The sequence below is a fragment of the Mytilus californianus genome, unplaced genomic scaffold (assembly GCF_021869535.1).
Source record: "Mytilus californianus isolate M0D057914Y unplaced genomic scaffold, xbMytCali1.0.p SCAF_6, whole genome shotgun sequence".
In the NCBI taxonomy this organism is placed as follows: domain Eukaryota; kingdom Metazoa; phylum Mollusca; class Bivalvia; order Mytilida; family Mytilidae; genus Mytilus; species Mytilus californianus.
The window spans coordinates 62,528,502-62,554,162 of record NW_026262712.1 but is presented as its reverse complement, the minus strand read 5'-3'; the positions used below and the strand labels follow the sequence as shown (position 1 = coordinate 62,554,162).

Genomic DNA, 25,661 nt, shown 5'->3' with positions numbered 1-25,661 from the left:
AGGCCAACATCCAAATAAAGTTTCATAACAGCCCAGTAGAATAAACTTCTACATGTATTAATTATAGAATACTACATGGTTTGTGTTTCCATGTTTGAAGAAAACTGAAGTTTTGTTATACATGTTATAGGATACTAAAAGTCTCATATATACTTCCTGTGTCTCTCATTCCTACTTTTTTGTTGAAGAACTCATTCTCTTTGTACGTTTCTATTTCAGCAAGCTTCCCACCAAAAACTTGACAGTTCTCCTTAAATTCAATTAATAAAATCTGCCTTCTGTGACATTATCAACTGATTGCATTTTGTATATTGTATTTTTTTTTAAAATTTTGCCTTGGATTCGAGAGTTTTATTTTTAAATCTCGTTTAGCTTATTTATTTGCCTATTTGCCTGTTTGCTGTTCGTGTAACATCATGAAGAGGTTAGTTTTAAGCAATTTGAATTACCATTTAAGCATTGGTTTTAAATCGTTTATTAACATGAAAATAAGGAGATGATACGATTGCAAATGAGACATTTATATGGTATGATTGCCAATGAGACATGTATCCCCCAAAGTTATTAGGCATTAATAATTTCTTACAAATTCATTGTCATTTCGATTTAATGAAACGACATATCTGATCTTGATATGTTTTTAATATTTCATAAAAAAAAAATCAGCAAAATTCCTAAAATTCACATTTACCTTAAAGAAAGCTAGTGACCTATAGTTGCTAAAGTTCTAGTTTTTGTTTCTGGTGGAGAGTAGCCTCATTAGCAATCATAAATTGTCATTTTTATGATAAAAAAGGGGGGGGGGTGTAATTTCAAGCAGAATAATTTAAACTTTTCCCATATATTTGAAATCAATTTATCTTCAAAGAATTAAATAGCATAAATAATCATGGTTGCGGATTGTTCGAAGAGCTGCACAATAGGATGACTGAATAATAGAGAGTATGTTAGTTCAAATTTTGTTCATACTCGTAGCATGTCCTATAAGTTAGAGGTTTAGCTAACTATAAAACCAGGTTTAATCCACCATTATCTAAATAAGGAAATGCCTGTACCCAGTCAGGAATATGTGAGTTGTTAACAATTTGTTTGATGTGTTTGAAATTTTGATTTGCCATTTGTTGAAGGACTTTTCGTATTGAATTTTCCCTGGAGTTCCGTATTGTTGTTATTTTACTTTATGATACATGAACCATTATTTTTTTTAAAAGACACATAATTTTCATAGAAATTGTTTCAGCGTAGAATATTTTGTCGAAAATTTGTCGATTGAGTCAATGATTGACATCTGGGCCCTCGGTCATAAAACTTTACTCAGTACACAATGTGTGCTCGAAACACTAACTCCAGTATTTTGATCTGTTGATTTCTGAGTCTGAGTACGATTATCGTGCTTGAAATTTTTATGACCGCAATATCAGGACTTCTTACATACATGCAAAACATATAAAGGGTGCTCTATAAGACTGTCGCATTGAAAGTGAGTAAGCCAAGTAAACAAATTAATAAATTCTAAACAAATGATATCTATAACTTAGAGTTCAAGTAAAAAGGACTTCAAATTATACTGAAATAAAATAATTACGGGTTTGTGTTTGTGTTTCTTACACACAAACAGTTCAAACATAATAACAAATCTTAACAGCATACATTTTACGGTCACCATCACAAATTGGTCGAACGATATTGTGTCTCCAGTCACTAGCGACATGTTTTCATAGTCGTAGATCTATAGATAGCATAAAAGTAATCTTATTTGTAATTTTAGTAATTATGTCCTCTGCCTGATTGTGTTATTTTGATTAAGTTTCGCCAGTGATGCATGCATAGCATTTAACGCGTATCTGTCAAAGAACCCTCTCACGCTCCTTTTGAAGTACATGTTATACCGTAATTATATGCAAGCAAATTAAAGTTACATGAAAGTGCATAATCATTACATTCATCAAATAAGACAAAAATATTTAAAATCATATAATACAACTTCTTAAAAAGTTTCTGTCCTGGAGCATTTAAGATTATAACCTTGTCGGTGGTTACGTAAAACTAGTTCGTTAACTTGTTGATTCACAATTCCCATCTCTAGCATTATTGCTATCAACACTGAATTTGATATCAACCGTTTATGTTGCTTCATTGAAATAAATATACGGACTGTGCGTAGACAAATTAACTGTTTTTGACCATCCGCATTAGCGAAAATAAATCTTCTCTTTTTGGCGCATATTTTCACGTAAAAAAAAACTATCCAGTGACGTCATATCGTTTGTTCACCATTTGGAAATATGGTTGTCGCCTTAAGGTTTTATCAAAATAATTTATTTTTTTTTACTTCTAGAATCGGCTTTAGGAATAACATGTCCTACTTTACAATTATCCAATATAAGACTTTCTTAGGAGTTATTGCCCTTAAATAATGGTTTCTTGTACCAATTGCAGCGGTTTTGTCGATAAGCTAAAACAAACAGATAGACAAAATCTTTAAACAGCAAAAATGAAATCAGTGTTAGATTTATACAAATGATATCGTTCTGGAACCATGAATTGTCCCTTATTGAAAATAGTATCGAAATATCACTATTTCATTAGCTTTCTCTTTTTGCTCGATGAGTGAATAAGTTTTTTTGAGGATGTAGTTAAAATCATTATTGTTTTAACTGCTCTAAGTGCATTGTTTTTCTCGTATTTTTGACAGACTGAATATGAAAATTGTACATACGAAAATTAGACAACAACCCAACATCGCAATACAAATCGAAATAAAGTCTTACAGAGGTAAGCATACTGCTCACCAAAAGTCTTTTTTTATCACATACAAAGAGCTTTATTTTAGATTGAATTGTGAATACATCTTACATATTACAAAGATCGGCCATTGAAACTGGAATTTTCTGAAAGACAAGACATACACGGTTCAAGAGATACAATGTCAACACCGACGATGCCCCTCACATGCAGCATGCACATTTATGTGTGAAGGATTGAATAAAAGAAAGTGATGTCTGCTCGCGTGTACCTATCACATATATCAAAAGCACCCTTCCATATTTTTTTTAAATCCAATCAATGAAAAGAAAAGAAAAAAGAAAAGAAGAAAATAAGAAATAAAAAGAAAATGGATGAAAATCTGCAATAAAGGCCGATGCAATATTGGCGTATTAGACGGCACAAAATTAAGACAATGATATACGTTATATGATATAGCCTAACTGTAACTATTCCAACTGTAAAAGCAACCAATGGTAACTGATTTTATCTTACAATCTCTTATATTATTTAATAAATCTTAAAATCCATTAGCATTGAGAAGATATGGAGAAGCCACATTTTAAAGGAATATGCCGCCTCTTTTGTTTATCTTTTAGCTGATATAGTTGATGATATGCGAATGTCTGAAGGTTTTATTATATAGATGATTCTGACAAGTATTTTGGCGTAATTGTCAGATCTATTTGTATGTTTGTTTGAATTTTTTAATGATATGTTTGTGTATGCCTATGATAAAATTGAGAATGGAAATAGGAAATATTTCAGTGAGACAACAATCCGACCAAAGAGCAGACAACAGCCGAAGGCCACCAATGGGTCTTAAACACAGCGACAAAATTCCACTCACATTTTGGCTGCTGAATCCCAAGTATTATAATGTTTACCAATTATGTCTATTTGGGTTGTTCACACAATTTTCGTCAGACAATGACTGTACCAAGAAATGAATTCAATAGGATAGTTGTTTTCCATTCGTTCCGTTAGTTGCTATAGTCGAGCGTTTGATATGATCCATTTTGTTTTTGGGTTACCTTGGAGTTCGGTATTTTCATTAATACTTTTTTACCAATAGTTATAAGAAGATGTGGTATGAGTGCCAATGAGACAACTCTCCATCCAAGTCAAAATTTATAAAAGTAAACCATTATAGGTCACAGTACGGTCTTCAACACGGAGCCTTGGCTCACACCGAACAGTAAGCTATAAAGGGCCCCAAAAATGACTAGTGTAAAACCATTCAAACGGGAAAACCAACGGTCTAATCTATATAAAAAAACGAGAAACGAGAAACACTTATGAACCACATCAACAAACGACAACTACTAAACATCAGATTCCTGACTAAGGACAGGTGCAAACAAATGCAGCGGGTTTAAACGTTTTAATGGTACCAAACCTTCACCCTTTTTCTGAAACAATAGTGTAATATCACAACGTAGAAAGACACACTATAAAATATCAACTGAAATAGCTTAACTCAATCAAAGGACATATTAACACCATTGAACATACACTGAACAAATAAATTTGACCTATGATACAATGTAAATACAAAATAAATAAACTAAGGGAAGAATAATAAAAGTAACATGTTATATCGGTATGAAATGTTAAACAATTAAAGAAAAACAATATGCTCGAACAAAAATATCAGCCATTTGCAATAACTTTAAACACAGGTAAATGAAAATAATTTTGTTGTTAGGTATACGTGTACAGTTCAAATAGAGAAAGGAAATATTTTTACAAAATAAATAATTTTGATGTTCATAGTAACTCTGGATATGGCTGAGTGAACATTGAAACATTTATTTTTTTTTATTTTACAAAACTTAGCAATAATCGTAACACAATTCCGTTGTAGGCCGTTCAACGTCGATATTTGAGGTTTTACGCCTCTAACTAGTTAACAGATTGGTATATACACCAAAAACAAAGTCGTTGACCATATGATGATTTTATATCATTATTACGAAAATGTATGTATCAACAACATACACTTAATTGCGGCCAAACATAGCGTTAGGCCGTGCGATATAATCAGTCAAACAAACTATATTAGATCAACTCGTTAAAGAACGATCGTTGTCATTAGTCAATTCAAACCTTCGACCTCAAATAAACTTTCAAGCATCGCCCAAGCACACCTGCGAAAAAAGGTGACACGTGTACTATAAACTGTAACCGATCGAAAGTTGAATGGACTGATCACGTACAGAATTGTGTACTTGACTATCTCATGGCAATTCTAAATCATATACATGTGCAAATCAGCATGTAAAATATATGAATACTATAATTATGTGCAATAGTTCTAAAATGGTCCTTGTTTTTAACAACGGCTCTTAACGGTTTTCACGGCGACGAAATATTGAATCTAACTGTCTCCTCTCAAGTAATTGTTGACTAACCCCGTTCACCTTTTCTATCTTTTAAGTTTCATCATCATGTGTTTGCATTGAGACCAAATTAGTAAATATGAATGAAATGACTCGATGCTGTTAGATAAACGTTACCGACTACACAAATAACCAAAATATCAAATTGCATAATGAAGATAATGTACGATTCTACAGTAAATAGGTTTGTGAAATAAACTGTTCACTATTCATATTCTATCGTCAGTATATGACAGCCTCATCCTCGACCCTTAAACTAGGCTCACGTATACTAAACCTTTTTATAAATATGAAACTACATAGAAATATAAAAATTGAATATTAATGACTAGTTATAAATGACAACTTAAATTTACATCATTTCATGGCATAATCCAGTAAGGTTTAAAAACAATGAAGCTTGGAGTTTTATGGAGTTTACTTGGGATAGTGTGATTTTTTTTTCTGATTCAGTTAACACTGGGACTTAATATATTTAGTATAATAATACCAAGTTAACTTGATTTTGAAAAAAGAACCCCGAAGTTATAAGTAAATTCAGAGCAGGTAACCGTGCTTTGTATAGAGAAAAACGGAGATGGCAAAACTTTGGCCGCAGTGAAAGGAAATGTTATTTATATAAATCCGGCGATATAGGTGATTAATCTATAATTATTTGTTTTGCTGTTCTCAGTTAAAAAAACGAACGTAACTTATATATTGTAAATATTTACATTGATTTACATATACAATGTATAAGATAAGATAAGATAAGATATTTTATTAGTATAAAATCCAAACAATCGGATTGCTACTAAATACAAACAATAATAAACAATACAAATATATAAGATTTACAAAAATATTAAACTGTTAGACGACATGCCCCCTTTTAGATTAGCCTAAAATGATTATATCTAGAAGAAATGCTGCTTAACTCTATTTTATTCATTCATATTTAAAATTATAGTAAAGAAAAAAGATGTAACTAAATGTAAAATCAACAGTTCATACATACATTATACATCTCAATTATGCCATTAACAATAATTATCAAAATGTCATATTCCTTACAAGAGAAAACAAAATTTTTCACCATTACTTATTGAAATTAAACTAGGGACAATATCATAAATTTCATCGAACATTTTCATTCTAGAGTAATTGAGTTGTGTACACATTATTGCAGAATAGAATTCATCTTCCACCTCTATATTACATAGGGTGTACAATCATAGAAGACCAAGTACAATGTATTATGTCAATCAACTCTCTATTTGGTAATAAAATAAACTTTTTAAAGAAAGTGTGTTTATTCATTAAATGTATTAATAAAAAAGTGAGTCCCTCCTTGTACATGTATTTTGTTATCCTTAATTCCTTTTTATCGTTTAACAGCTTATTATACATGTATAATTTTGTACTTCATTTCAAATAAGCATACTAAATTTTTTTACCTTCAATTTTATGTTTCTAGGTAAATTTATACTTAGTTGTTGGAGAATAGAATATCTTTTTATATGTACTACCAGTATCCTACATCTGAATCTGATAATGAATTATTGTTTAACATTCTTCGTCTTGATAACATTGTGACTTGTACATTTTGACCACGGCATATTAATGAAATTTTATTTTACTAGGCAAAAACTATCTTAAACTTTAAAAAAATGTGGACTTTTCTTTTAATAATTTATTATCATTCACAATCAATTGTGTATCTTGTGCTCCATTCTTCCGGTTGGTTCATCATATTGTGAAATCAAGAGACAAATAACCGTCCAATTAAAAATTAAAACAGTACTTTTTAATTGTTCCTTATAAACTACAACATTTCTCACAAGTATTTATTTATTTTTTAGTTCCACACATGCAGAAGCAAAAACTCCTCCAGTGTTACATTTCAACACTTTTTTTACACAAACATTCCATCATTTAATTCATATTATTTTCGTATACGTATTAACCATGAAAATACATTCCATAGTACGTCCGTTGTGTTCATTCACCTGCACAATACGACTGTTTTGTTTCTATCTTTCGGTGAATGAGTAGAACAATTTGTTTCGTTTGTGGTATGTTATTTCTGAATGACCAAACGCTTAGCTACTGCATGTTCGTTTTATAGAATGAAAACAAAAGAGAAAAGTGCAGCCCACCATGAATTATTATTATTATTATGAGATGTTTGTTACATGTAACTACGACATTGTCAGGACAATAACCTAGGATATAATTGTATCGCGTCAGTTTGAAAGAAATTTAAAATAGTTCATGTATATATCCGTATAAAAGTAGCACATGTATTTATTCTTATATTTTTCATAATCCGGTACATAGTAATTGTGATGTTGCATAAAAAACATTACTAAATAAAAAAAAAAAATGATCACAAAGATAATATTTAGACCCCACTATTTAAAAATCAGGCAACGACACAGCATTACGCAAACATTTATTTCAATTTTTTTAACGTTCGTAGTAAGACATCGTACATTCCATTGTCGGACACCTGTGTCAACTCACGTGCACACTTCGATTGTTATTGTATTTGAATCGTTCGGCCAATAAAATGTAATGTTTACAGTTGTTTGTTTGTAATACGCCAGAATGTTATCAATGAATTATTAAACGCTAAACTTGACTGCAGTTCAGTGTATAATTTGTCAAGAAAAATCTGTTGATTAGAATATGGAGATTTGATGATTTTAAGACAAATTTAAGAACGTTATTCTCCAATTTTATGTTCTTTGTATAGAAATGTTTACCGATTTGAAAAGAATTAAATCAATTATATTTCAGAAAATAAAAGAGATCAATGCATTTCTTTTTTAATTTTCAGTTATAGTTCAACGAGACAAGATTGCATGCATAATTTTACTAGAATCTGGGATATAATCTGTTTACTGTTCCTTGACCTTAACTTGTCTTACCAAACTACAAGCCGTCGTTTTTTTACAATCATGCTTTAAAAATCAAACAGCTTGTTTTCAAATGGTGAGAGGGTTTAAACAAGTAACGTCAATCACTATGTTTGAAACCGAGCTGTTTAAAAATGGTTCCTTTAGAGGAACAGAATTTGAAATCATTGATAAGCTTTATAATTAAATTATGAAGCAAACTAGGTTCACCGAAATATGTTTGTGGATATACACTCGTTTTTATTTTTTTGTTTCAGTCTTTGAAAAGCTATTCATGCGTCAGATTATGAACTAATTCCACCTCTCGTTCCACCATATGACAAATTACCTGCTCTTCATTTGCTTTCAAGGGGTTAAATTTCCAGTTAACGAGTGTCAGATTTCTTTATTGAAACTTTTTTTAATGATTATCTGAAATCGCGACTTGAGAATAATATTCTACTTTATTATTGCATTTACGTCTTCTTAAAGATACACAAAATTACAACAAAAGAAAAGCTGTCACCTACAACTGTATGTTTTATATTTCAGTTAAAACTATGTTGGTTTTTTTTCTTTATTCAAACACGAGTATTATGTCTATGTCCAGAAATTTGCTATAATTATATGTTTCAACTAAATAAATTGTGAAAAACTATTATACCTGTTCACATCAGGAGAAAACTAACACAACTTGAAGGAAATAAGACTGTTTCGACACATGGTTTGTTAAAATCCTATTATAATTTTTATGTGCTCATATATGAGATATCTAGCAAATATGTGTAGGGGATGAATATTTATTGCATATATAAATTGGTAAATCAACGCTCTGTGGCGTGTCCGATGCGGTAACATTTTATCATTTCCTTCAATAAGAAGAACTTGCTTTACTAATGGCGTACGTCTTTTTTTTGTTTTTTTTTTAATCCCGAATTCCACAAGTGCCGTGCAATTACGTACAGTATATTTCACCTTAATGTGTAGAATAGCATGCATTCATACCAGTTTAAGTTATCTGAGCAACCAATTTGTTACTGCGAGCTCTGTATGATACTTAAGAATTTATTTTAAAATAATGTGTATTTTTTCTTTCTGTCTGTATTTAAAACTCGTGTATGCACATGTACATGATGTAAAACTAATATTTTTTCACAAAATATCAAAATGGTTTATTTATACGTCCCATATTAAAAAGAAGAGAACCAATATTCCATATAAAAGAACCAGGTGGACGAAAAAGGTAGACAACTCTACATGTATTCTAAAGATCTTGCTCCTGTAGATTTAGACCTATATGTTTTGAACGTTAAACGTGTATTTATAATTGTACGAAAAATTGTTGTACACTAAAATTTAAATTGAACGCAAGGAAAGTATAAATGACATTAAAATAAATACCGTTTTCTTTGAAATCTTGAATTTCATTCAATAGAAATTTAGTAAAAATGGAAGTTAATACATTTGAAAACACAAACAAACCAGGTCTACCTGCACAATACTACACCCAAGAAAAGCGATTACTTATTCAACTACCACTGATAAGTACCAACACTATCAAACTCGGACATTAAAAAAGAGAGGCGAAAGATACCAGAGGGACATTCAAACTCATAAGTCGAAAATAAACTGACAACGCTATTGCTAAAAAAGAAAGAGACCAACAGACAAACAATAGTACACAAAACACAACATAGAAAACTAAATACTGAGCAACACGACCCCCACCAAAAACTGGGGGTGATCTCAGGTTTATCGGAAGGGTAAGCAGATCCTGTTGCACCCGTCGTGTTGCTCATGTTATTATAAACCCGGTAATAAGTCTAATTCGGTAGGTCACATTCGGGAAAAGGGGATTGGATTGTAGTTACGACATTAGAAACATATCCGCTATCATCTGTGAAACGGATATTCCACAACCCATTATCTTTGCTTCTCAATGAAAAGAACTTTTAGCAGTTTTACCACTCTCTGTACGTTCAGTATTAAATTTTGGAGTTTTTTCATGTTGGTTGACACAGAAAACTTCTTCATGTTAACCATGGTAAATGGTGTATCATGAATCAATAGTCTTTTATGTTTTGTTAACATATATTGATGGCAGTTCTGACAACGAAAATTAAAAAACAAGGTATGATTTATTTTTCTTACTTTAGTCATTTACCTAGTTTTAAATTTAAATATGTATACAGGTCATTAGGAAGACAATAAAGTTTAATTAAAACATATATTAACGCCGACACTTGGTGATTGAAACATTTTAAACATAATAGACAGAAATATGTTCGTGTGTCGGGAAGACTTTGTTTATCACAGCCACCTTCCAGCGTCATGTATCATATTGCATGGCTGAATTCTGCTTCTTTAGTATTTGATGTTTTGTAAAGAAATTAATCGTTTGGGTACTACATTCTTCATAAAAACGTTTTTTTTTATTCGTCCAACTGTTGCAATTTCAAGAAAAGATCAACATATGAAGCAGACCTTATAGTTTTAGTTTCAGTTTCAGTATTATCATTGTGAAGTATGATATGGGATATATGACCTACAAGTACCAGCTATGTAGGTTACTTCGATACACTGCATAATTAAGGTATATGTATCTGGCGTACCAATACGTATATGATTTTGTATCTATTCTACCTCTTATGAATACAAAAACACACAGGCAAGAAATTTCGCCTCAATGTCTTTTCTGACATTTAAAGAAAAACAATAGTTTGTTATCGAATCTTTATTAATGATATAATAGAAAGCATCTATTTAAAGATATTCTAATTTGTGATTAACACTTTTATAATTGATATTGTACTTTGATAACATAATAATCTTTTGAATAAATCATTACAAAGTTTTTTAATAAGTTACGTTGACACTTTATAGCTCATTTTAACAAACTAAAAAATTGTTTGAAAATAGTGAGTTGTAGCAAAAGATATGTAAACTTTTCTAAAGCGATAAAATATATTTAACAAAAAAAAAGAAAACAGGTACAATTTCCTTTGAAGCCACATGCTCATAGAAAGAGGAAAATGCATGATTCTTACAATACTGCATTTAATAGTTCTTATGTGTTCATAACAGTGCAATGCATCCTAATCTGAAAACTCGCAAATATAAGACTTCAACCAGTAACATGGCAAATCAACCCATTGAAAATTAACCGGCCCATAGGACCCAAGACACAGTTCGGTGGTAGGATTGTTTGGTTCACCTTTTGCCATATCTGTGAATGTCATTGCTTGACTTGGAGTATTTATCCATCTGATACCGTCGTGAGCATTGAACTTGTATCCTCCAAGAAAATATATGGTATCTGAAAAATATAAATATGGGTTTTCTGTTAAATGTTGACATTTTAAACTAACATATTGTCATTTGGAATTGTTCCGTTCTTGCCGACTTTATTTTTAGATTATATTACCAGTACGAACGTATGTCAAACATTACACATAACCAATATCTTAGCTTCTTCATGATGTACCTATTTAAAAACGGAAATTTTAAGCATCCAAATCAGGTAATGCACATATTTGCAGACATTTCTACATTGCTATTGCATGTATTGATTCTCGAGGACTTGTATAATGTATGTTTATTTGTCCTAAATGTTTCTTTTAATAAAAGTATATATACAAATCAGAAACCTGCATCTTGTAGTTCTTGTCTATTGACGCAAGAAAAACACAAAATGTGCTACGAGTTTAAAGCAGGCTGTTAGTTGTATTTTTATATTTGATTCACATTTTATGACCTTATATGGACTTTTATAGCAGTTTGAGTGTTGTTCTTTTTTATGTAGAATGGGGATCTGTATGTCCATGACCATCTGACTGTTTTTGACTAGTTGTGTTGTTGATAAACATTTTGCATCTCCTTTTTAATACAAACAAGTTTTATATCAAACCTGTCTTTAGACATGTTAGAATAGACAAAAGGTACACATACTACCTACCAGCATTTCTATCAGTCAATGTATCCTTGATGAAATCATTCTCTTCTTTTGTTTCTAATTCAACCAATTTCCCTCCAAAATTGTAGCAATTATTCTGTGAATACAAATAGTTATTACAAATATTCATATTCAAATAGATCTCTTTCTTATTGTATTTAAATCTCTATCTTTCATGGATCTCTCTGATGATTTATTATTTCCTTTGTGAAATGTAAACTTCACGGTTTTAAATGAAAATGCATTAATAATTGTAACGATAGAACAGAAGATGTCGATTAATAGCTGCCAGTTTGTAAAAGTGGATAAAAAAAACTTTATGCATTTTTTTAATAACAATGCTGTACTCAGTCGGGGACAAAACCAATATAGTTCGTATCAAATGGAAGCACATCACTACAATATAATCGTGTTGCTCATAATGTTTTGAAAGACAAAATTGAAATGAAGAATCATCTTAACTGTAAAAACACAATTCTATCAGTTGACTCGTGGATTCGAAATTTTAATCAAATTTAATGAAATCTCCAGTGAAGAACAGTACGGATGACATGATTTCTTATAAGCAGGTTAAGTAAATTGAGCTTGTTTGAGTAACTGTAAGCATTTTTAATCCGGAAGTATGTTATATTATATTGTGTTAATCTAACGAAGCCAACTAATGCAAGTGCAATGTACTATACCGCTGTTTTTGGTTTGAGACCTCTTCCTGAAATTATTTGATTTGTATTTTTTTTTCAATCATCATGAGTCTGCTCTGTATTTAGGTGTCAAATCAGGATATGTGTATGTGATTGTTTTGTCTCATATCCTTGTGCTTCGTTTTAATTGACAAATTATCTGTAGACGGCATATTTTGTGTTGCTTCTATATTTTCATTCACAACATATACTATAGACATGATAGACTAATGACAATGTAAAGCTTGATATAGTGTTTCTATTGTTGAGGACTCTATGTGTTCCTTCATATGTCGTTTTGTTTTTCGTTTTTTTTTGTTTTTTTTTATATTTCGTCGCCGAGTTATTGTTTGAATGAAATTCATCCTATAGCTTCTTTTAATAATATCCCACAACTGCATACAATATCTTACCCGAGCCGTTTGCCAATCAAGAGGGTCTTCAATAATTTTATACGTTGATGTTGCATAACTATAACAGTCATTACATGACGGAGGAACTGTAATAAAGATGATAAATGATGTTAAAACATGACAAATATTGCGTACTATGTTTTAATTTTTGAAAACGAACGTTACAAAGCGATAATTTTAAATTTACGACGCTGGACGAACAATTTGAGGTGGTTCTATGAATTATCCATGTTTCGGTTCAGTGATTTGAAAAAAAAGGTGGAAGAAACTATGATATTCAAAGCCCATTAGTCAAAAAATAAACTAACAACCATATGAAAAATCTAAAGATAATGAAAAAACAAACAAGTCCATATAACACTACATAGAAACCCAAAACTAAGCAAAATACAATGGACAAAATACTGGAGGTTACGTGTTTCCAGGCTTCCGAAAAGGTTAACAAACCCGGTCCATTAATGACACCCGTCAAGTACAAATAGGGTTGAACAGTCGCGTTAGGTGATATAACAATCAAGGACAAGATGACAGGATAGTGGTAACAATAAATGGTGACTACGAATTTCCATAACGTTCAACCATCTATTTACGGCGTCCTTTGACTGTCAAATGAATGACTTGAACTAAACCATTTTGAATCCTTTTAAGCTGCTACCCTCAAGAAAATTATGATCGGAACCAAAAGCCCTAGAACATCGTATCAACTTGAACCTTAATAGGTTGAATAACGTACGAATGTGACCATGCGATAATTACTTAGTCGTTGTTAGTATACATTACAAATTGTTCTTTTGTTAGGAAGTAAAGTTTTCAGTTTATAATAATTGTGTTCTATTTTAATTGTATATATTGTGTTTGATAATTTAAAGAAAGAGGAATTAGTGTTGCTTGCTAAACATCTGAAATTAGACTTAAGAGTATCTATGAGAAAACAAATTATAAAACATTTAGTAATAGAAAAATTAGTTGACGCAAAAATATAGGTGAAGAGGCTCCTGAACTGAAGGTCTCAAAAATGTTGATGCTATCAAATTAAAACAGCTCGAGTTAGAACATGAATTTAGATTAAAACATTTGGAAAAACAATTGGAAAAAGAAGAAAGAAAGGCAGAACTTGACATCAAAATGAAGAAAAGATTAGAGATGGAAAAAAATTAAGAAAGAGAAGATGAATATCAATTAAAACAGGCAGAACTTGAAATGAGGGAAAGGTTAGAGATGGAGAACATGAAAATTGAAATGATCAAAGGAGAAGCAACACTAATAAACAGTCGAAATCAGAACATTTTGATGCAGCAAAAAATATACGTTTGGTTCCAAGATTTTGTGAAAAAACAGTCGATAAATATTTTCCACAGTTTGAGAAAATTGCTCATAATTTGAAATGGCTAAAGCCTTATTGGACTACGATGCTGCAAAGTTTTTTTAGGGCAAGGCCGCTGAATTTTACTCAGCACTTTCATTCGAAAGAAGTTCTGATTATGACACGGTAAAACAGGAAGATTTGAAAGCTTATGAGCTAGTACCAGAAGCATAAAGACAGAAATTTAGATCTTATAAAAAGTTTGATTCACAAACCTATGTTGAATTTGTTAGGGAAAAAGAAGATCTATTTGATAAAAGGCTTACGTCAAAGAAAATAGATAACAATTTTGATAAAATAAGACAATTGGTGTTGTAAGAAGAGTTCAAGCAGTGTGTTCATTTAGACTTAAAACACATTTAGATGACAAACCTGTTGAAACATTGCAAGATGCAGCTTTTATTTCCGAAAATTATACCCTTTCACATAAAAGAAGTTTCAAAGGTCAAAATTTTAATACATCGATCGGAAATTACAAGAATCAAAGTACTGAGCGTACTGATAGTAAGCCTGTTGCACAGAATAAGAGTCAGTCTAGGTATAGTATATCTAGTCCAAAATTTGATACTTTTGAGAAGAAGTCATTGACTTGTGCTTATTGTAATAATAATGGTCACCTGATGGCTGATTGTTTTAGACTCCAGAAGAAGAATGAAAAAGATAATAAGTCCAAGACCAGTGGTTGTACGACATCCCTTGTTACCAATACCATGAATACGTTGGAATGTCCTGCGAGTCAGGCTTTGAAGTCTAGTTTTTGTGACTACATGTAGGATTATAAACCCTTTATTTCTGATGGGTTTGTTTCTATTGTTGATAATACTACTCCTCAGCCTATTAAGATTTTACGGGACACTGGATCTTCACAGACTTTATTGTTAGAAGGTGTGTTGCCTTTGTCCGAGGAGACTTCTGTTAGTACCTCCGTTTTGTTACAAGGTGTGGAATTAGGTTATATAGATGTTCTTCTCCATCGTATTTATCTGAAGTCAGATTTGATTACTGGACCATTTATTGTGGGTGTTCGTTCTAATCTCCCTGTTGAGGGTGTTTCATTATGCTAGGAAATGATCTAGCTAGGAACAAAGTGGTTGCTGAACCAATTGTTACCAGTGAACCGGTTGTGGATGTAAAATCACCAGAAGATGATGCTTAACTGTATCCAGTTTGGGTTGTTACTAGGGCGATGGCAACACTTTCCTTGTCGACATTGGACATTAGCATAGCTAAGAGAATGCCATAGTAAGACCACCTAATACTAACAAGAATGTAATTATGCCATGGCCAGACGTGAACAGCCATTCATTAGACAGAAGGAAATCTGTTGAAGAACAAAATAAAGACCCTGAGGTGCTTCAGCTCTGCAAGAGGGCTCAACCACAGGAGGAAGCAGACAAAGTGGCCGAATGCTTCTACCATCAAGACGGCATTTTCATGAGGAAGTGGAGCCCCCCCCCCCCCTGATGCTACCCAAAAGGAGGAATGGAGAGTGGTATACCAAGTGGAGGTGCCTAAAGTCTATAAGCAGGAAATAATTGGTCTTGCCCATGACACTCCTTTGGCTGGACACTTAGGTATAAGGAAGACTTGCCTTAAGATCTTGCAGCATTTTTACTGGCCCAGACTTAGAAATGATGTCGCAGAATATTGCAAATCATGCCATATATGACAGGTTGTTGGTAAGCCTAACAAGAAAATACCACCAGCACCGCTTCTGCCTATTCCAGCCTTTGAAGAACCTTTCAGTCGAGAACTAGTTGATTGCGTTGGACCTTTACCAAAGACCAAGACTGGAAATGCGTATTTATTGACGATCATGTGTACATCCACTCGCTTTCCTGCGGCTATTCCTATAAGGAATATCAAGACACCAACTATTGCCAAAGCTCTTATCAAATTTTTCACGTTAGAAGGACTTCCTAAGTCAATACAGCCCGACCAGGGTTCGAATTTTATTTCAGGGTTACAGCAAGTCGTGTACCAGTTAGGGATTGCTCAGAATAGGTCAAGTGCTTATCATCCAGAATCTCAAGGTGCTTAAGAACGTTTTCATCAAACATTGAAAAACATGATTAGAACTTTTCTAGACTATGTATCTAGATTTAAAGAAAAGTTGTATACTGCTTGTTAAATTGCAAATTTAAAAACTGTTCAGAATAAGATGAAAATATGGTATGATAAAGATGGCAGGGACAGAGTTTTTGAGCCTGGTGATAAGGTACTTGTATTTTTGCCAGTCCCTGGACATCCTTTACAGGCTAAATACTGTGGTCCTTATACAATAGAGAGTAAAATTAATGATATGAATTATATTGTAAAAACTCCAGGTCGGCGCAAACAAAATAGAGTGTGTCATATTAATATTAAAAACAATATTTTGAGCGTACTAATGAAGGTGAGAGTAAACCTGTTGCCACTTTAGCCATGGTTAAATTGGAGAACAATCATGTCAAACCAGATGTAATTGAACCACCTTTTAGTTTTAATACTATTGAACAAACAATTAGACTGAAAAATTTTGTCAAATTTAGATTCCAAACTTCCATATCTGATTTGATCGTACCACTGCTGTTTGTCATGATGTCGATGTAGGTGATGCTTTTCCAATTAAGCGACATCCTTATCGGCTTAATCCACTCAAACTTGAATTTATGAGACAGGAAATTAAATATATGATTGACAATGATATCATTGAGCCGAGTAACAGTGAGTGGAACTCTCCTTGTCTCCTTGTGCCCAAATCAGATAAAACCTTTGGTTTCGTGACTGATTTCAGAAAAGTAAATTCAGTTTCAAAACCTGATTACTATCCGATTCCAAGGATAGTCGATTGTATTGATAACATTGGTCAAGCAAAATTTGTGAGCAAATTTGATATATTGAAAGGTTACTGGCAAGTACCATTGACACAGAGAGCTCGTGAAATATCAGCTTTTGAAACACCATATGGCTTATTTCAGTATACTGTCATGCCGTTTTGGTATGAAAAGTGCTCCACCTACATTTCATACTGATCAATAATGTTATATAATATCTAGACAATTGTTATGCTTATATTGATGATCTCATTGTATGCAGTGATAGCTGAGAACATCATTTAACATATTTATTTGATACTTTTGATAGATTGTCACAATCAAATTTGACTGTTAATCCTGGTAAAAGTGAATTTTGTCAGGCCACTGTTGATTATTTAGGGCACACAGTTGGCCAAGGTCATGTGAAACCTATTACGGCTTAAGTGGATGCAATTACAAAATTTCCTCCTCCTACAAATAAAAAAAAACTTATGAGACATATAGGAATGATTGAATTTTGTTCAAATTTTGCTACTGTTGTTAAACCATTGACTCAAAGATTTACGGAAAAATTCTAAATTTATCTGGACTGATCATTGTCAAAATGCTTTTAAAAATAGCAAATCACTTTTAATTATTAGTCCAGTTCTGATCACTCCACACTTTGTAAAAAACAATTCAAACTTTCCGTTGATGCAAGCGATGTAGGAGTTGGAGTTGTGTTATATAAAAAAACAGCTGATAATGCTAAGAAACCTAAGAAATCAGAAAAAGTATTCAACTATGAAAAAAGAGAGTTTTGCACTGTTGTCTGCACTTCAACATTTTGATGTATATCTGAATCCCACTATGCATCCTATTTTTGTGTATACTGATCATAATCCTCTCACCTCCATACATGAAATGCGAAACAAAAACCAGGGGTTGTATAGGTGGAGTTTATTGTTACAGGAATATGATGTTATTGTAAAATATATTAAAGATAAAGATAATGTAATAGCAGATGCTTTATTTAGATCTTATTAAAACACTGTATACATACTATGTAGTTTTGTACATATTGTTCATGAAACATTCTTGTTACACACACACATTTTTTAAGGCGAGAGGTGTTATGATATTGTAACAATCATATTTATTTAGTTAGCCTCATTTGTTTTGTGTGGCCTGATAATATGTTTACATAATTTGTACTTGTTTACAAAATGATATTGTAACTGTTCAGTTTAGAAATCACTGGAACAATCATAGAGACTGGTGGAATGATTAGAACTTTCTATTTTACTTACATAACGTTTCCAAAATGATCATAATAAAAGATGCGTAATTCAAACGTCAACGGTGTCCAGAAGTTTCCTTTCTACGGTGTTCTAGAGATTTCCGTGACAACTATATACAACACTAAAGTTAAACTTTCTGACATAGATATATACATAGACATAGACATAGACATCGATAGACATTAATATTCTCAGCAGTTGGATTGACACTTTTATTAACATACTAGATTGTGACCTATTGGACGTAATATTCTGCGTGGATTCCCGAGAAGATTTCCGGATAAAGGAAAGACAAAAGATCGGACATGTATTTTGAAAGTTAAGTTGACATTTCTTTTTGTGTAATACTTCTTGTAAACTTGTGTATGAAAAATCTTGTTAAATTTTATTATTAATTTGTGTCTTTTGTTGGCTACAATTAAAAGGCGATTTTCTGGCCGTAACAATTTTGAGAGCCTCAGTTAATAATAAACAGTGTATGTATATATAGATAGATAGATATTAGGACTGAGTGCACACTTTAACAAAACAAAGTATTGCGCTATTCAAAATCGTAGCAGTAAAATGATTTAATATTAAACAGACATGTTTATCTTCCCGTGGTTGAACAATATATGTTATTAATACATTTCATTTTAAAGAATTTAGCAATGAATTAATAAACTTACCATAAAGTCTTCTGTGCAAGACATCCCATCCATTGTCTGTATAAGTCGAAATAGAACAATTTTCAGAAGTATCTATCCGACAACTTGATGTGAGTTTTTCAAAACTCGCTACACAACATGTGTCTTGATAAGAGCATAACTTAGCACAAAACACTATACTTTCTGAGTGAACGTCGATCGCATTTATGCTTTGATATATTTGCTGATTGTACTCTATAGTGAATTTCACGCCCGTTATACTCACTATTAATTGTATTAAGAAAACAATAAAGCTTATTGATGCATCCTCGAAAATCATGATCTTTTATAAATTGATGCTTTTCTACACTTATTCATCAATAAATGATTTTAAAAACACTAAATTATTGAGTCCGCATATAAATTACAGTAACATGTCAAGATGCACATAAGAACTATGATATAACGCGATATGCAACGTCCAATATATTCTCTTCGTTTAGACTGATGACACTTTTTGTTTGTACTAATAAAATTCAAAATGTATCCATTTACTTTAATTGTAACTCGATTGCCTCGATACCTTGTTTTCCTATTGTATTTATATAGACTTTAACATTTTTTCGATCTTTTACCACTTTTATCTATTTTAAATGACCACAATGAAACTAAAAACATTAGTATTTTTACTAGTCTGTAATTAAAAGCTTTGATCATGCAAACTGCCACAATGACAAACTTTATGACAATGTAATCAAATGATGTTAAACAATTAGTCATCAATTACTTATTTACGAAACTCTGAATTGAATATTGATTATTTGATGTAACTATACATTGACAATTCTTACATTAGAATTGACAAGTGTTTAACAAAAGATCGCATGATGATAAAAACAACTATTGGTTTTAAAACACAAATTATCGTAAGGACGTATATTTCCTTGACTTTACGATAACAGTCAATGTATGCCTGCACGTTGTTGCATTCCAACAGCATATACATTGCCTGATAAAAACTTTATTTGACAGAAAATTTAATTAAATTAGAACTTAAGACTTAACAGATTCTTAGACATGTTAAATTTATGTACTTTTAATTGTGGTGGAAAGTTGTTGCATTGCGAATAATACTGTATACTTTTACTCGTTGGTATCAATTTTTAGTGGTTTGAGGAAAATTAACATATTCCTATTTTTTAAATTCTTGGATTTTAGTTTTCTAAAGAAAAAAAATAGAGTGAAGAATTTGAAGCAATCAGAAACTAAGATATTTGAAAATAATATCATATGTTGTTTTATGCTGAGTTTTAGGACATTGCAAAATATGATGTTCGTTTTTACTCTCTAGTTCGTATTTTATTTCTGACAACATTCATCAATTTTTTTAATAAAATAGTTACTTTCGGAAATAAGCTAATTCATCTCTGCTTACAAATTGTCTCGATTGAAGGTAATTGAAAAGAAAATATTTTAATTGTTGCTCACTGTAGTCAGAAGTGATGACACTAATTAACCCTAGATCAAATGATCAACAGATTGACGATCATCACAGGTGTTGATTGAACAATAAACATGTCACTGTGCTTGTTTCTGAGCAGAAATTTGATGAATCAGGGTTATGTCAAAGAACGTCTCGTCTTTTTTCTAAAAAAGTTCATTGGAAAATACAAAGACCTTGTTGATAAATATTCCATATCAACTGCACAAATAAGACATGATGGTCTTGAAGTAAAGATTCTAGGTACTTACGTTGTTTATCCTCTTCATTACGTTTTATAGTGTTCTTTTATTTGTCTTTGTAAATTATTTACCTTTACTGTTTAGTCCATTTTTCGTAATATCTTTTTGGCGTGACTCGGTACTTATACATTCCACCATTTGTTATTGTGCTATGGTAATTTTTTGTCTTTCATTTTTGCTTATGTGCTTTGTCTATGTGCCATTTTGTTGTTGACATATTTGTTTGTTTTTATAGTGATTAAGATTATAACACAATGTTGACTGCTGTACTCATATTATTGACATTTTTACCTATTACGGTTGTTTGTTTTGTTCACACATTGTTGTCAATATAATGGAAATTTAGGCGACTGTCATACGAGTGAGAGGTTTAGCTAGCTATAAAACGAGGTTTAATCCACCATTTTCTACATAGGAAATGCCTGTACCAAGTCAGGAATATGACAGTCGTTTTCCATTCGTTTGATGTATTTGCGCTTTTGATTTTGCCATTTGATAAGGGACTGTCTGTTTCGAATTTTCCTTGGAGTTCAGTATTTTTGTTATTTTACTTTATAAAGAAAACTATTACATAGAAAATTCTTATGAAAACAAAAAGGAAGCCCACTATGAAATTATTATTTTTTTTCGTATGAGAATAATGAGGAGATAAAATGAACACTTCATCAGCGAATATCATCACCGCAAGTCTGACTTTCATCAATCAAAATAATTTTTCATGAGATTTTAAAGGTTAAAAGTCGTACATTGTAGGTTATTAAAGATAAAATAGATAAAATCTGTCTGAAGTTGTATATTTAGTTCATAGTGCGTTTGCTGATATTCAATATATTCTCTACATTATATGCCCGTATCCATGTGGTCAAACTGCCTAAATGGGATCTTTCCATGTCCAAAATTTGACAGCAGTTGTTATATTTCGTTGGACACTAAAGTTCGTGTATAAAGCTATCCACGAAAACCACAAACGTTGGTACCCCACGAAGAAAAGTACTTCCACAGTATCATATCTTTTTATTCTTATACATATGTTTGAAAAAAAATAGAGCAGCGTGTGTTGAAAAGCACATTTTTCAGATTCGTAGTTCTCTTTGAAGTTTCAATTTGGTCGATGTACATTTACCAAATGTAAGGTCTCAAATCAGTATCGATGTGAATTTTTAACCGAGTTCACCTGAAAATATTATCAACAGGTTAGCTGCAAAATAAATCTGGTTTCTAATAAGTTCGGTCTTGACCGTCTCTGGTGATTTTTATTCCACAAAAATGTGTCGAGTTCATTGAAATGTTTATCTTTTATTCATTTTTGCAGGAACAATTCTTGACAAAAAGTTCGTTTTACATAGTGAAGAACTGTTTTTAAAACAGATAAAACCTTGTTTGGTTGTTCATTTCTAATTTCCGCGTAAAAGAAGGCATATGTTGAATTGGGTTTGTATCATTTTATTTATCAAGGTTTTTATCTAGAGTTTTTTGTTTGTTTAGGATTCATTCTTTAATGCAAAATATCACCTGCAATGTACTTGTCATCAGTTATATAACCGATACTACTACTCCAGCAGCATTGCCAATCTGTCCAAAACACCATATTTGTCTGCAGTTTTATGTAGTTAATCGTCTTTAAAATATTAGTATACTTCTCTGTGCTATGTTGTGTTGACTTTTTTTCCCAGGTGGCATTCGTCTACTTTTCTACTTGTCTGATTGCGCTTTTCTTTTGTTAATGTAATAATGATATCAGATTTGTAATACATTATTCATATTCGATGTCAGTTTTTAATAATCATATTTTACATGTTTTATCGTATATCTTTTTTCAACTTTTACAAAATTTACAAATTACGATGTATCGTCAGTAATTGTTACCCTTACCTTGTTGTTTTTACAAGTAAATGAATATTAGTCTTAAACGGTCATTTTGATTTTTTCATCTTTCAAAAAAGTATGAAAAATAATTAATTGGTCATGTTTGGACTTTTAGTCAATTTTAAAACTGATCCAGTGCGGTAAATTAAGTACTGTTTAGAAAAATTGCTTGCAGTAAACTTAGTACGGTTCAGTAGCATTTTAGCCAATTCTGTACAATGTTGGTGTGTTTAGGTAGAAACAAATACTGAACACTCTGCAATAAAATCTATTCTTATATTGCCTATGGTTATTTTCATATTTGCGATACAATTAGATCGCGCAAAAGTACCTCTGTTACTTGATAAGATTGGGTATTTATGTCGTTAAGATGCACACTTAATTACTTTTGGTTGTCAATAAACAGTCGGTAAGTTGGTTTATTATTCAACAGTTAAAAATATCAAGCAGTACTAGGTTTTAAATTTTTATAACCATTTGAATTTAGCCGAAATTTGCCTTAAAATATTTTTTCCGTTGGATTCATTCAGGCATTTCTTGTTTATAGTCTCACTATTATCTAATTCAAATGCAATCAAGCAATGCATTTCACCAGTCATTATACACGATGAAGATTTTAATTAAGCAGACATATATAATCTTAATTTGTTAATTCCAATTCAGTTATAAGAGGTAGCCAACGAAACATGCTGCATACTTCCATATGCATATCTTCATGTTTAACGTTGGTTACAGTGAAACATCGAGATTTCCCAAACAAAAACCGATAATTTTACATTGAAATAAATTTGATAATTTCACCCCTCTGTTGTCAAACAATATTAGGTGTTGAAAATTCATTTCCGATGACGTGGTATCAAAACGATAGGCAATGCGTACAGAAAGATAAATCTCATTGTATTGTTTCCTTTATTTCCATTAAAAAGCCGATGGTCAATGTCACAAAAAGAATAACTAATTATTTAACTCATGACCGATGCGCATTCGTGAATTAGTGTGTTGTTCAGTCACTCGTTGAATATTTTTCTATATATTAATTCTTCGATTAGTTGATTTATTAATATCACACAATGACTCTATACATAATGTCATATACCTTTTACGAACAGACAAGTTTAGTTCATATAAAAGGATACCATTTATCCTCAGCAAAAATGCAAAGTTCAACCCAGAACAGAGGACATCATTCAGCGGTGTTATATTAGACAAACACATATGTGTATCATTAAGGAGCGATTGATTTCGTATAAATGTAGAATTGTCCAGTAGTTTTAGTTAAGAAAGTAGTCGATTTTGTGTTTTCTGATCTTGTTTTGATCATGTTATTGATAGGACGTTAGTAATGTTTTGCTGTTTAAAGTCAAGTTCCTAATATCCGATGCATTCAAGTATCAAAACTGGACCGTGTGAATCTGATATGAATCTTAACCCTACTGTATATCAGACTGACACCCTTCACCGTTTTACATTAATTGTATACGAGATGATTTGAAATGATTGTATGTTTTACAAATGAATTCATGCCTTTTGCCTATAATAAAAATAGTACGCCATTACAACTACTTGATGAGACCTTGAATTATATCGAGTGTTCCGGAAAACAAAAGTCAAAATCTACGCTTTTCAATAAACAAAGTGTTTCCATCTTACTTGTATGTATTGTGAGGAGATTGTTTATTTACTTTTTTTTGACAAACACAAATCCATTACGATTTTGATTAACAGGAAGTTATTCATTTTAGTTAAGTCGATGGAAAAATAATGACAGTGAAAGTAAGGTAAATAAATGTATAAAACAGTGTCCTATGAAAGGTAAACATTTTTTAAAGGTAAACGAATACTTTGTATCTTTTTGAATATTCTGAAATGTACTCATTGATAAGGCATATTGCCATTACCACTGTCAACTATTCAGGATTTCTTTTAACATGATTGGTATTTGTCTTTTAGCTTGTTTGCAGCTTATTTATATATCAGCAGATTTGTCGTTGAAACTTGCAACGAATACAACATAAGCAGAACAATCTTATCAATGTTAATCACCATTAAACACATTCGACTGATAAATAAAGCCATATTTCATAATTGGCAAGCAATGCAGTCCCTGCATATAGGGGGTTAACTATCTGTCAAATAATGAGTAAGGGCATGTTATGAATAATACTTTTGAATTGTAACTATGTCGTTAATGAAAATGCAAGAATACTCATTTTTGTCAAATTACAAAATCGCTCATTTATTGATCGACCATCAACTATATATCAAAGTTATACAGACAGTTTTACGAGTGTTAAGCATTTTTGAATCATATTTTCAATGGTACGAATGTTTAAAAAATTCTCTTCAACAAATGATTAGTAAAGCCCATCTTGAAATGATTTTGAAAATACTGGACATGCTGAGGAAAGTCTTAGAGATTAATCCAAACGAATAAAGTGTTCTTCATTATTTAATATACTTGACAGCTATCACATTCGCTTGCCTTCCTTTCCGGCTGATGACTGCCTTTTCTCGTCCGCAGACAGCCGTCCGTTTCGCCGTATCTTCCCCGCCGAAGAATATAATTTAGCGTCCACGCACGGCCGTCTGAGTAGCCTTGCCTTCGTTCACCGTTGAAAAAAAATGTTTTCTCGTCCGCGGACAGCCGTCCGATCAGCCTTGTTCAGTTAAGTATGATATCTTGTTTGTAATTTATTTTTTGGTTTTCTAATATGTCATAATACTATTCTCTAATATGTCATAATACTATTCTAATATGTCATAATACTATTCTCTAATATGTCATAATACTATTCTAATATGTCATAATACTATTCTAATATGTCATAATACTATTCTTATATGTCATAATCCTATTCTAATATCAAATGAATATGGTTTAATACTAGTATTT

At 31.6% G+C, this 25,661-nt stretch overlaps 1 protein-coding gene across 1 annotated transcript in view; it reads right to left on the bottom strand.

Annotated features, from left to right (window-relative positions):
- The window catches only part of LOC127704734 (U1 small nuclear ribonucleoprotein A-like), a 1,100,970-nt gene that overhangs the window by 1,001,475 nt on the left and 73,834 nt on the right, over nt 1–25,661 (bottom strand). The gene's annotated exons all lie outside the window — the stretch shown is intronic.